The sequence below is a fragment of the Macaca thibetana genome, chromosome 1 (assembly GCF_024542745.1).
Source record: "Macaca thibetana thibetana isolate TM-01 chromosome 1, ASM2454274v1, whole genome shotgun sequence".
Lineage (NCBI taxonomy): Eukaryota > Metazoa > Chordata > Mammalia > Primates > Cercopithecidae > Macaca > Macaca thibetana.
The window spans coordinates 111,267,248-111,280,510 of record NC_065578.1 but is presented as its reverse complement, the minus strand read 5'-3'; the positions used below and the strand labels follow the sequence as shown (position 1 = coordinate 111,280,510).

At 48.7% G+C, this 13,263-nt stretch overlaps 1 protein-coding gene and 1 long non-coding RNA gene across 5 annotated transcripts in view; both read left to right on the top strand.

The window, feature by feature from the left end:
• KCND3 (potassium voltage-gated channel subfamily D member 3) overlaps positions 1-13,263 on the top strand; it is a 220,758-nt gene that overhangs the window by 52,623 nt on the left and 154,872 nt on the right. The window lies entirely within an intron of this gene.
• Positions 5,415-11,637, top strand: LOC126930293 (uncharacterized). The gene is made up of 2 exons (XR_007717555.1): positions 5,415-10,647; positions 10,696-11,637. It is a non-coding gene; the product is annotated as an uncharacterized LOC126930293 (long non-coding RNA).

Below are 13,263 nucleotides of genomic sequence, written 5' to 3'. Positions count from 1 at the left end.
TGGTCCTCTGTTTCTGCACTGCGATCAAACCCACTTCGTCATATTTTTATCTGTTCTGGGGTCTGCTTGCTCCACTAGGCCCTTATTCCTCCCTGGGGAGCCCTCTGCTCACCAATGCTGGCACGTTGCAGGGACTTGGTAAATATTATTAAGCTAAAAATGTCTGAGCTGGGACCAGCCTCACCAGTGGTAGATTGCAAGCTCCGAACGGACACAGCCAGTCTTCAAACTTGGGCTCCCTCCATCTCTTTACTCTTTTTAATACACGCAGTATTATTGAAATGCATACAGGGGCAGTCTGTGCATGCAATGTGACTCTGTGTAATCAGCAAATTCATGGGAACTACAAAAAGCACAATTTATCAGGATGTTTCCATGTTTTCTGCATGAATTATACAGAACAGGTTTGTGCTATGAGTTTTGCTATTTTTATAAACCAGTCTTGCACAGTTTATTTTCCTTTAGCACATTTGTTGGGATAATTACATAGGGGGCATGTGTGTATGTGTGTATAATTGAAAAGTGGATTGGGGGTGTTCTATGCTCCCTGTGAGTTGGAATGCGGTCGGGCTTCCAAGAGGATGCTCTAGAACTCTCTGGATCTGCCATCAGGGCTATAGGACCCTTGGCCCCTCGGCTCCTCGGCTCCTTTTCCACAAACATGAACAGGGAAAGTTTGCCCCTCAATTTACAGGAGAGACAGGTCTGCTGTGGTGCCAAAATTAGAGGAGCTAATGTGGGTAGGGACTTAGTACAGCTCCTGGCACACTTGAGTGTTCAGCAAAAGATAGAGGCTGTCTCCATCTCCATCATTATCATTATTGTTGCCATTTTAATTAATATTTCATTTTGTTAATCATCACCAAGTGTATCACCAAAATACTAAAGATTTGCATCTCCCAGGGGAAAAAGGACACATTTTTCCTCTCTGGGCAATAATAACCAAATAAGGATATTAAAAGGATTTTATTTATGTAGATCTCTCTCCACGTAAATGAGTAAAAACAGGCAAGTCAATTGTCTGGGAGTAAGGGAAGCAGGTGGTTGCACAAATAATCCACAAGCCAAGAGAGTGGACTCTGAAATCAATTCAGATTTTAGAGTCAAGCCAGGGAGCATGACGTAGGTCGGCTGGACCAGTTTGAAAGGGTTTGGCTGATGAGGTATCCAAAAGACTTTTTTTATAAGGTTGTTGAATATACAAAAGGGTCCCAACGGCAGGGACTCTATGAATGATATTTCAATAAAGTTCCTCCTTGGGAATTTGAGAATCTACTGAAAACCATAAGACTTGTGTTTATGGACATACCCCATGTTCAAGTTTGCCATATAGATAGATGGATTTGGCTTTAAGTCTGGTGACCTCCAGTGATTACTCAGTTTGTAGTCAAGAAGCAAAGGTGACATCCATCAGTCAACTGATCTAGATAAACAAATCAGAAGAATAGCTAATAGTTGTTGAGTGCAAACCACATGCCAGGCATTACTGTAAGTGCTCTATATGTATTAACTTGTTTAGTAATCACAGCAGTCTCACATGACTTAGATACTATTAGTATCTCCATGAGGAAACTGAGGTATAGCAGTTTACAGCACTTGCCCAAATTCACCCAACTGCTACATGACCAAACCAGGATACAGACCCAGACTCCAGAGGCTGTGCATACAACTGCCCCATTATTTGCTTCGCTGCCTACACTGTCCACACACAGATTCAGAGGATGCACACACATGCACAAATATACCAAACATGCATGCACACACTTACATGCCTACTGGGTGGCAGATTTACATTCCTTTTTCTAAGAATGATAATGGCTTTTCCAGAACACACACCAGTGTGGCAGGGGTGCTGGTCTGAGATTAATTTACAAATTCCCCATGGATTAGACAACTGCTTTCACCTGGGCCTTCCATGTCTGGGGCTGAGGTGCTTGCTGTGGCCAGCCTCTCCCAGCTCAGGTTTGTCTGAACCTATTGGTCATCAGCTGCCCTGATTCCTTAGCAAGCAAGAGTTTTTGAGAGATGCAGAAACTGCTTGGGCTGAGCCCCACGTCTGATGAGTCTGTGCCTTTGACTCAGATGTCTTGTCATGAGGCCAGAGATGGAATGGGCTGGGGGCTGGGGTGTCTAGAGTGTCTGGAGGATGGGAGGGAGTCTGCTGTCTTGGGCAGGCCTTTCAGCTGAAGCCTCCACTCCACCCTAGGAAAGCTACACCAGCAAAATAGCCCTCCCTCCTGTGCCCCTTGCATCATTTCCAGCCTGTCCTCCCACCCCAGCAGTGGGTCAGTTACAGGGCTGGGAAACACCTGTTACTTGGGAAGATGGCTGTGATTATGGCATACTCTCACGAGGACAAAAGATGATGTCCACCTGGGGGAAGTGGAAGCCATCAGGGTCCAAAGTACTGACATGCTCTTATCACAGGTACCTGGCCTTCCCTGCCTCTCTGGATACCAGAGAGGGGGACATGGATGTAAAGGGATGGACGAGGAACTTTCAACCCACTCTCCTTCCTCCCCAGGCCCTACCTACCCAACCTACACCGTCAGGACAGCCTTGACCTGTCCTCAGAACCTGGTCTCTCTCACTTGGCCCTTTGACTGATATTGCCAACTCTGTTTCTAGGGGATGGTATTTCAGAGGAAAACTGGGCCTTGAAAAGATTAAGTTCCTACATGTTCCTGGGTATGTGGAGAGCTGGCTGGGACTAAGCCTGGTTAGTCCCAGCCCACTCTCCACATACCGGGGCATGTAGTCCCAGAGAATAAAAATTCATCTTAGTAGCTGCCTTCAGAAATATATAATCAAGAGGGTAAATCTGCCTCTGAAAAATCGTAAAATGGATAATAAACATCAGAGTCAAACAGAAAGGAATTTGGTTGATATATGTCCCTCCAGTCACGTGGATAAATGGGAGTTGACTATGTTGTTTAGGACCGGAGCTCTGTAGCCTTGGTCAGGGCAGCTGCCCCTTGTAATATAGAGGAAAGAGCAACATGGAAGTCCCCATGACCCATTGCTGCCAATTGTTCTACTCTCCCTCTCTGGCTACTGAACCACTGGACAAGTGATTTGTACTTCTGTGACTTCCTCATCTGTAATGTAGGAATAACCCCATAGGATGGCAAATAAAATTAAGTGATGGGTGGTAAAGTGTCTAACACAGTCAAAACTCACCGAATCCTTGTTCTCTTTAAGAGCAGCAACAAATGCAAATGTGAGGTAGAGGTCTCACTTCCTTGAACATAAGAAAGCTACTGAGAGTAGGGAGGAAAATGAGGGAGAAGGCGGCCTCAGCAATATACTGCAGTGATTCAAAACCAAGAGTTGTCTGTGATCATATTGACTTGTTTCATGATCCTTATTGGGGAGTGCATTGGCCTAAATTCCCATTCTACAGATGGGGTAGACGGGGGCCTAGGTTGGAAAAACGCAGTCCACTCCCTATACTCCTGGCACAGCGCCAAGCTAAGGAGAATTGTTAGGCTGGATGTACCCAGAACATTCACCTAGAGGAAAAAATAAGTTTCCTAGATGCCCCAGGCCAAAGGAGAATTGCAGCTCAGCTGCTGGTTCTTCCTTTAGGGTTCCCAGGTTGGAGGCAGGGGCCCAAGGAACTGTGCCACACAGCTTCTCATCCACGTTGTCTTCTCACACAGGCAGTAGACCTTTCCTTGTCCCTTGGACGTGATATTTCCTATGGATACAACCTGTATCTCTGCTGCAAATATTCCAGCAGCAGTGCAGGTGGATTCAGCTCAAAAGTAGATTCCCATGTGGAGCCGACAGCTGCTCCAGGTGAATTTTCAGATCTTTTTCAACGCTGGGATTCTATGACCCGTGAAGGCCCACTGTGCACATCTGACAGTAACAGGAGCATCTCACACAGTGTGATCCAGCACCTACTGTGAGAGAGGGCCTCTGCTAAGCGTATTACATGGTTCATTTTCTTTAGCCTTCATGCAGATCCCATAAGGTAGATATTATCTTCATCCCCATTCAACAGAGGAGGAATCTGAGCCTTGAAAAGATTAAGTGCTTTGCTGAGATCACAAGCTGGCACGTAGCAAAGTTGGGAGTCTGGCCCAGGTAATTCTAACTACGCCTTGTGGCCTCCCTGAGGCCATGGGTTAGGGTCGGCAGTATTTTCTAGGGAGAAGTCCTTCTAATCCTGGAGTCCAAACCCCAACCCAGCTGTGGAACTGAGCAATGCTCCTGCCCTCTGAACATCTCATTGTCCACTTGAAAAACAGGAACTAAAAATGAAAAGCATTAAAGTTGGCTTATAGACCACACCTCCAAGCCCTGCTTCCCACCTCCTACTTTTACAGGTGAGGAGACAGCAACCTGGAGACTTGGAGTGACTTATCCAGAGCCACATGGGGAGAAGCTCAGCTGCCACAGATTGACCTGCTGAGCCCCCGCACCACCTTCCCCAGGGCCTTTGGGAGGGGGAGGGTAAGCATTCAGCTAGTGGGATGGGTCCAGTTGTTGTCATTTTTTCTCCTTCAATCTGCTTCTGTGAACAGATGCTTGATCTGTGCCTCCTGCCTATAGCACAGTGTCTAGGCTGGGGGAGGGTTGGGATTGTTTTTAAAGTCTTGGGCAGTGTAGACAGATCAAGTACTTTAATCCAGATTACTGAAGTGCTTTTGTGCCATGACTGATAAACAAGCACAAATTGATTAAGTACAGACAGCGTCTGGAAATGTGGAGGAGATGTCTAGTGAAAGTCACTAGAATTATGTGGGTTTAATCATGGAAAGCTTCCTGAAGGAGGAGATTTCAGATGAGGATCAGGAAAACCTATCAGCTTTGAAAGGTGAAGCTTGGCCTCCCTGCCTCCTTTCCCACATGCATGCCACTCTTGATTTGGTCCTGCTACCTGGATGCCTCCCCAGCTCCATTCAGAGCCCCTTTAGAGGCCCATCCCCAGAGCAGCATCCCCTGACGTCTTATGAGACGCTGCTATAATTTCGTGAATGCTCTTCTGCCAGGATTCAGACTAAGGCTTCCTGAGGCTCCTAACAGGACGCTCATGTGGAACGGTAGGGGTAAGTTTTTCTCTGGACTCTGCCCCCTACCGTGACTTCCTTTATAAGCTAACACTCACAAAGTACTTACTAAGTGACTGGGGCGGGGCTAAGCAGTTTCTGTGCTTCATATGCGTCTCACAGTGACTGGTGAGTTGTTGGTACTTGTATTAATCCAGTCCCAGCTACTCGGGAGGCTGAGGCAGGAGAATGGCGTAAACCCGGGAGGCGGAGCTTGCAGTGAGCTGAGATCCGACCACTGCACTCCAGCCTGGGCGACAGAGCGAGACTCCGTCTCAAAAAAAAAAAAAAACAACAACAAGGCCGGGCGCGGTGGCTCAAGCCTGTAATCCCGCACTTTGGGAGGCCGAGACGGGCGGATCACTAGGTCAGGAGATCGAGACCATCCTGGCGAACACGGTGAAACCCCGTCTCTACTAAAAAAAAATACAAAAAACTAGCCGGGCGAGGCGGCGGGCGCCTGTAGTCCCAGCTACTCGGGAGGCTGAGGCAGGAGAATGGCGTAAACCCGGGGGGCGGAGCTTGCAGTGAGCTGAGATCCGGCCACTGCACTCCAGCCCGGGCGACAGAACCAGACTCCGTCTCAAAAACAACAACAACAACAACAAAAAAAAAATCCATCCTCAGGCTGCTATGAAGAAATACCCAAGACTGGGTAATTTATAAAGAAAAGAGGCTTCATTGACTCAACAGTTCCACGTGACCAGGGATGCCTCAGGGAACTTAACAATCATGGCAGAAGGCACCTCTTCACAGGGTGGCAGGTGAGACAGTGAGTGCTAATAGGGGAAATGCCAGATGCTTATAAAACCATCAGATCTCGTGAGAACTCACTATCACGAGGGCAGCACGGGGGAAACCGCCCCCATGATGCGATTACTTCCACCTGGTCCCACCCTTGACCCATGCGGATTCTGGGGATTACAATTTAAGATGAGATTTTGGGTGGAGGCACAGCCAAACCATATCAGTACTCTACAAGTGTTTGCTGATGAACGAAAGTCAAGCAGCTAATAAATGGCTGGGCCTACGCTGGAACCCAGTGCTCCAAGACCTCAGAGCAATGCGTACCACCATATCACATCACACTCTGTTCTTTTTAAATCCCCGGGCCAACTGTTGGCAAACTTTTAGCCTAAAATGCAATTTCTAGTGGGGACTTCCTGCAGGGCCAGGTTTTGGATAGATGAGAGGAATCAGGAGCACAGAGTTGTTGCAAAACAAGAAACCAAACACAACATATAGTATGTGTGAACTTTGAGAACAGTGCTGGGTGAAATAAACGAGTCACAAAAGGACAAACTCTGTATGACTCCATTTATATGAGGTATCTAGAGTAGTCAGATTCTTAGAGTCAGAAAGTAGAATGGTGGCTGCCAGGAGCTCAGTGCAGAGGAATAGGGAGTTAATGTTTAATGGGTACAGAGTTTCAGTGGAGGAAGATGAAAAAGTTCTGAAGATGGATAGTGGTGATGGCTGCACTGCAATGTGAATGCACTTAATGCCACTGCATTGTAAGCTTTAAAAATGGTAAAACAAACCAACAAAACCCGAGAGACCCAGTCCTGAGCACAAGTGAAGAGGGTGGAGCTGGTCAAGAGCTGGCCCTTGTGGGAGGCAGAATAAAGCCCCAGATGGTGCTGAAACTCTCATCCCCTGCACCTGTGGCTATGTTACCTTTTCTGACATAGGGGAATTAAGGCAGCAGGTGGTATTAAGGTTGCTAGTTAGCTGACCTTAAGAAAGGGAGAGTTTCCTGAGTTACCCAGGTGGGCCCAGTGTAATCACAAGGGTCTTTAAGGTGGAAGAGGGAGACAAGAGGGAAGGTCAGAGTGATGCAATCTGAGAAGGACTCGGCCTGCTGTGGCTGGCTTTGAAGGTGGACGACAGTGGCCACAAGCCAAGGGCTAACCCAGGGAGGCCCACTGCAGACCTTTTATCTCCAGAAATGTATACATTGGTGGTGCTGAAGACACTACGTTTGCATTTGTAAGAGCTACAATGGGAAACTAATACAGTCTTGGAGCAGGGGCATTTGCCACCATGGTGAGCCCACCCCTGCAAAGTTCCATGTCAGTCTGGCCCATTCCTCATCTTAAGGAATGTCCTAGTGGGAAAAGGGAGCTGTTATCTCATGGGACAGAAGATGAGTCTCTGCAACTGCCCAAAACATCAAACCCTAAAATAATGATAATCATGCTAGCAAGTACACAGCACTGTGTGCCGATGCTGCCCTAAGCCCTCGTTTTGTGCTGACTTACAAGCTCCCCATAATAGCTATGTGAGGTAGTTACTGTCTTAGTCCATTTTACAGATGAGGAAACGGAAAACCAGAGAGGTTAAGCAACTTATTCAAAATCACATGCAGCCTGTAAATGATACAGCTAGAATTTGAACCCAGGCTCTAGAATCTTTGCTTTCAGTGACTACACTAGGAAAGTGATGGGCTCTCCTTTCTGTGGGAACTTTTCCTTGAGGAAGACAGTCCGCCCTCAGGGGGAACTCTACCGGTTTTTTTAGGGGGTGGGTGGGAGACTCCTTCCACATGCTGTTGGTTTCATTTGTTGTTGTGTTTTTTTATTTTTTTTTTTTTTTGAGACGGAGTCTCGCTCTGTCGCCCAGGCTGGAGCGCAGTGGCCGGATCTCAGCTCACTGCAAGCTCCACCTCCGGGGTTTACGCCATTCTCCTGCCTCAGCCTCACAAGTAGCTGGGACTACAGGTGCCCGCCACCTCGCCCGGCTAGTTTTTTGTATTTTTTAGTAGAGACGGGGTTTCACCGTGTTAGCCAGGATGGTCTCGATCTCCTGACCTCGTGATCCACCCGTCTCGGCCTTCCAAAGTGCTGGGATTACAGACTTGAGCCACCGCGCCCACTGGTTTCATTTGTTTATTCTGGGTGTATGAAGGCCATGGGAAATGTTACTGAGCTTTTAGGAATCGGAACAGTACAAGAAGGTATTATCAGAAGCGTCCCACCCTCCTCATCTCTTCTCCCAGTTCCCATTCCTCCTTCTTTTTCACCCCTTTCCCACCTATCTCTTGTAGGTAGCCAATCTCTTAAGTTTCTGGTTTATCTTTCCTCCATTCTTTTGCACAGATGAGCAAGATGACTGTGTGGTTTCTCACATCCCTCTCCTTCTCATGCGAGGCAGAGTATACTATAGATACTCTTCTGCGCTTTCCTTTGTAACCTAACTTGTTCAAGAGACAATGTGCTGGATGTGCTGTGGATCAGCTTCCTTCATCACAAAGATGGGGGTGTTGTGGGATGGGGCTGGATAAAGAACCCACCTGTCCCCAGCACACACTTTGGTTTAAAACAGAATGACCTTGTAGCATCGCAACCTTTTTCACCTGCAGAACTGAGCTGCCTGGGTGTGTGCCCTGCAGTGGCCTCTCTTCCTGGCATTTCTAGCAGGTCACAGTTAAGTCTCACTGTATCTTTGCCATCCTGATAATGAAGATAGAAACCAGAATTCCCATGTTGCTGGAGAAGGAACTGAGACTCAGAGGGGATTTTAAGTCACTTACTCAATTACATGATGATTCAGCACAGAGTTAAGCCAAGACTCCTATTTTATTTATTTATTTATTTATTTATTTATTTATTTATTTATTTGGCTACACTTGAGTGCAGCCAGTGGTGCTTTATGGAGATGGTTACTGAGAAGGGGGTTAGGGGGTGCAACCTAGCCATGAGGATCAGAGGCAGGCAAGTGCCCTGGGGCCAGGTGGACAGGAGCCAGAAGCCCCTTGCCCAGGTCCAAGGTCTGCTGGCTTCTTGGTCCACTGCTCACTGATTCAGTTATCCATCCAACCAGCATTCATTGAGGAGCACCTTGTGCCTTCCTGCAGAGAGAATCTGAATGAACGCTTTCCCATCCACAGATGAACACGCCAGTTCTGGTGTCACGTTAAATGACGAAGGCCCTCTGCCTTTGGGTGTGCTAGAGTTCAGCACTCTGTGCAGTATATGAGACCCTCTTTTGGGGTTCCCTCCAGCCCCAGGATTTATCAACTGCTAACACAGGGATGCCCTCCTGTTCCTTGTCACCTCGGTTTTCAAAGCCAATTTTCTGCGACTTTCAACACAACTTACTGCTTAGAAAAAACAAACAAAAAACACACACCAAAAAAACGAAAACAGTGAATTGCATCAAATCGCCTCGCTTTGTCCCGCATTCCAGCAGCCCTTCTAAATCTGCCTACCTAATTAGCTTCTTCTCCTAACCCAAAATATGATTAAATCTGTATTAAAAATATCTGTGCAGAGTAGGATCAGACACACCTGAGCATTTTCTAAATTTAGCAAAGGACAATGGGCCCTGGGTTACTTTAATTGGGTGCAGGATTGCTGCAGGAATACATTTTAATTTGGATTTCCAGAGCGGTTCTCTGTCTCCTGCCTTTAAATTGCGTAGCAGAGGAAGGGGGAGCGTGATGGGGCCCGTTCATAACTGCCATCCCTCCCAACTTATCTTGAAGCTGAATGAACAATGTGCGTCTGCTGGGGGAGGGGACAGGCAGCCAAAGGGTGTTCCTGGCCACTCAGCTCAGTGGCTCCAGGAGCACTGCTTTGACAGGTAGAAAGGCACAAGCAGGATGGGAGAGGCAGTCGTGGGATCCCTGCAGCGTCCTCTTCACTCACTTTTTTCTGGGAGCCCCCAGTAGTTCCCTTGGCTTTCTGGTACTATGGGAGGAGGTGCTCACTCAGAGGTGAGAAGCAACTGTGTAGTTAGGACAAGAACTTAAAAAAGGAACAGTTTCAATTAGGAGGTGCATCTCCAAGGTTTTCTGTCAGTTCCTTTGCTGAAAGATGAATCAGTGCCACTCGATAGTGCCACTGATGATAATGATGTCCCCCCAGGAGATGCCAAGGCAGGCTCCTTACAGAAGGCTTGAATGACTTCCCTGATTGTACCTACCACCCTCCATAGCCGGGGAAGCAGGAGGCTGGGAGTCCCAGCATCTGGAAACCACTTGGGTAAAGTCAGCCAGGGGTGCTCAATAGAGAATAGTTGACTGAGCAGTGGCAGTTGTGGGGGGCGGAACGCAGCAGAGAACCGAGGAGGTGACCTGGTTGCCCAGGTACCAGAGGCGGGACAAGGCAGGCAAGGTCTGGGGGTGGGCTGGCTGGTGTGAGAATACCTGGTTTCTCCTTAGGGTTCTCAGTTCCCTGTTGGAATTATTACACCAGGTGCTTGCAACTGATTTCCAATTTGCAAAGCAAAACAAATTTGCATTAATCAGAAAAATCCCCAGGAAAGACTGTTCAGGTTTTCATGCAGCTGCCAGAGCCGTTTGGATTCCAAGTTTGCAGGAGGCTCTGTTAACCTTGATGCCATCACAGGCTTGTTATCTCATCTGTGAAACAGTTATGTCTGCAGAGCAGAGATTTCTTCCCTGATTCCAGGCTGTGTGGCCTTTTCATCCCGAACACTGGAAGGCAGGGGCAGGGCGTGGGATTCTGTCACCTCCCACAGTGACACTGCTCCCAGGAAGGGCTGCGTAGGGAGTGTTGTGAGGTCTGTGTGGCAAGGTCCTGGGACCAGGACCCTGAGGTCACCTGTGAGCTAGACTGCCTCCCCTGTCCCCTCCCCCAGCAGACGCACATTGTTCATTCAGCTTCAAGATAAGTTGGGAGGGATGGCAGTTGCCTTCACAGCAGCTTCTTCATTCCTGGCTGCCCCTGCCACTGTTCACTCAGTTTTGGGGCTCCCTGCTCATGTGTTGTGCCCAGAGAGTGAAAGTTCATCTTGGCCGGGCGCGGTGGCTCAAGCCTGTAATCCCAGCACTTTGGGAGGCCGAGACGGGCGGATCACGAGGTCAGGAGATCGAGACCATCCTGGCTAACACGGTGAAACCCCGTCTCTACTAAAAAATACAAAAAACTAGCCGGGCGAGGTGGTGGGCGCCTGTAGTCCCAGCTACTCGGGAGGCTGAGGCAGGAGAATGGCGTGAACCCGGGAGGCGGAGCTTGCAGTGAGCTGAGATTCGGCCACTGCACTCCAGCCTGGGCGACAGAGTAAGACTCCGTCTCAAAAAAAAAAAAAAAAAAAAAAAAAAGGAAGTTCATCTTAACCTCAACATATGCAAATGCAATCGGGGGTGAATTTGTCTCCACACCAATTGCATGGTGCCGTCTGAAGCCACTTAGGAGTGGGCTCCACAGCCAGGTGCCTGCCGTCTTTGCTTGAGCTTCATTCCTGCTGCTCTCCACTGAGGTGGAACAGCAGGCATGGGCCATGATCTGTGTTTTTTGTGGGAAGGTAAGAAGGGACTTGGAGATCTTTAAAAGCAGGTATCCCACCAGCTGAGACTCCGAGAGGCTGAGCTTCCCAGGGAGTAGGTGAGCCTCACTCCAGGGCCCGTTCACTTTCTAGTGCACCATGACCTCTGTGCCACTCATTCATTTAACAAGTATTTGTGGAGCTCCTATGCAACAGACACTATTCTAATCATTTGGTGATACAGCAGTGAGCAAAGTAGAATAAAATTCCTACCCTCATGGAACTTATATTCTAGTGGGAGTTAATAACCTAGAGATACATTCGCTAAAAAAAAAAAAAAATTTAAAAAGTCAGTGGTGGTAAGTGCACTATGGAGAAAACTAAAGCAGAGCTAGAGCATGGAGAGTGGCAGGGGCCTGGCAGGTCCAGGCAGTGGGTAGGAGAGGCCCTGGGAGAGGTGAGCAGTGACCTCAAAGAGGTGAGGGAGTGAGCCACTCCTGTGTCTGGAAGGAGGAACATTCCAGACACGGGGAGCAGACAGGCCAGCAGGAGCAGGACTGGGATGCCTGAGGAGCACTGTGGAGAGGGAAGAGGAGTGGGCCCTGGTTTGGCCTCACTCTCCTGCTGTCATGTTTACAACACCACTGTGATTTCTGGCCCACTTTTCTGATGAGTGCTTGTCCCCTAGGGCAGGGCTGTCCTTGGTATCTCTGGTGCCTAGCACAGTCCCCAGCATGGAGTGAGGACTCAGTGATGCTTGTTGGATGAATGGAAGAGGGAAGAGGGAGGAAGAGAAGACAAGGAGAAGAAAGAGAGAAATGGATATAAGCATCGTCATCACTCACATTTCATCCTGGAAAGTCCACACCAGGGTTCTCTCCCTCTGCACACGTGGGCAGTAGTGACTTGCCCTTTCACCTGTAATGCAGTCAGCTACACAGGAGGACATGGCTGTCAATCACATTCTCCATCCTGTTCTGTAACTCAGTGGCTTATAGCCAAAAAGAAAGAGGCACGCCCATTCAGGAAGGGGTCTCCAAAAGTGGATGAGAAAATGATGTGCCCTCCTCCACCTATGGGTGTGAACACTGAGGCCTAGAGACCAGGCCCTGGAGTGAGAACAGTGTCTGCAGGCTTCTGTGGTAAGGGGGAGCCCTGCTCCTCACAGCCTCCTCAGCCTGTGGGTACCCCATAGCCCCCACTGGAGGGCAGCCCCATCTTGTTGGTCCTAAATCTCTTGGCTCTAAATCTGTGCTCTGACATTCCCAGCTGTGTGACTTAGGGCCCATATTTCATGTCTCTGGGCCTCAGAGTCCTTAGCTAGCAAATGGGGAGATAATGGGGGTTCCTACTTCACAGAGGTATTGTGAGGATTAAGTGGAAAAAAGCACTTAGCACCATAATCAGCACCTAGTAAGTACTTAGTTAATGCTAGCAGTTGCCTTTGAAGATAAATGAAGGAGTGAAGGGAGATGCATGTTTAGAAAAAGAAAAAGAAAAAAGGACAGAAGGGGAAGAGACCAGGCATCTTCCAAAGGGAGCACTTCCTAAAGCAGGTCAGCTTTCAAGAATGAGAGCAAACTGCTGTTCTTGACCAGGCTGACGATCTAGCAGTGAGGCGCGCAGCTGCCTGCATCAGCCCTGAGCGATGAACAAGAATTCAGAGACGCTGCCTCTGTCCCCAGTGCAGCTGCCTCCTACAGTGCTGAAGGGAAAGCCAGGCATTGACAGAAGCAGGGCTTTATCCCGGTCTGTCCTCACCTGGCCCTGCAGGCCTGGGCAAGCCACTTCCCCACTCTAGCCTCAGTGTTCTCCCCTGAGAACGAGGGGAATGGACTGGATGGCCTCCAAGCCCCTCCCGGCCACCACCAGGGCTCACTTTGCACCCATCTACAGGACAGGCACCTGTGAGGTGATGGAGGTCAGGCTCAGGACTCAGACATGCCTGGATTTGAACCCCAGGCCTGCCAGTTTC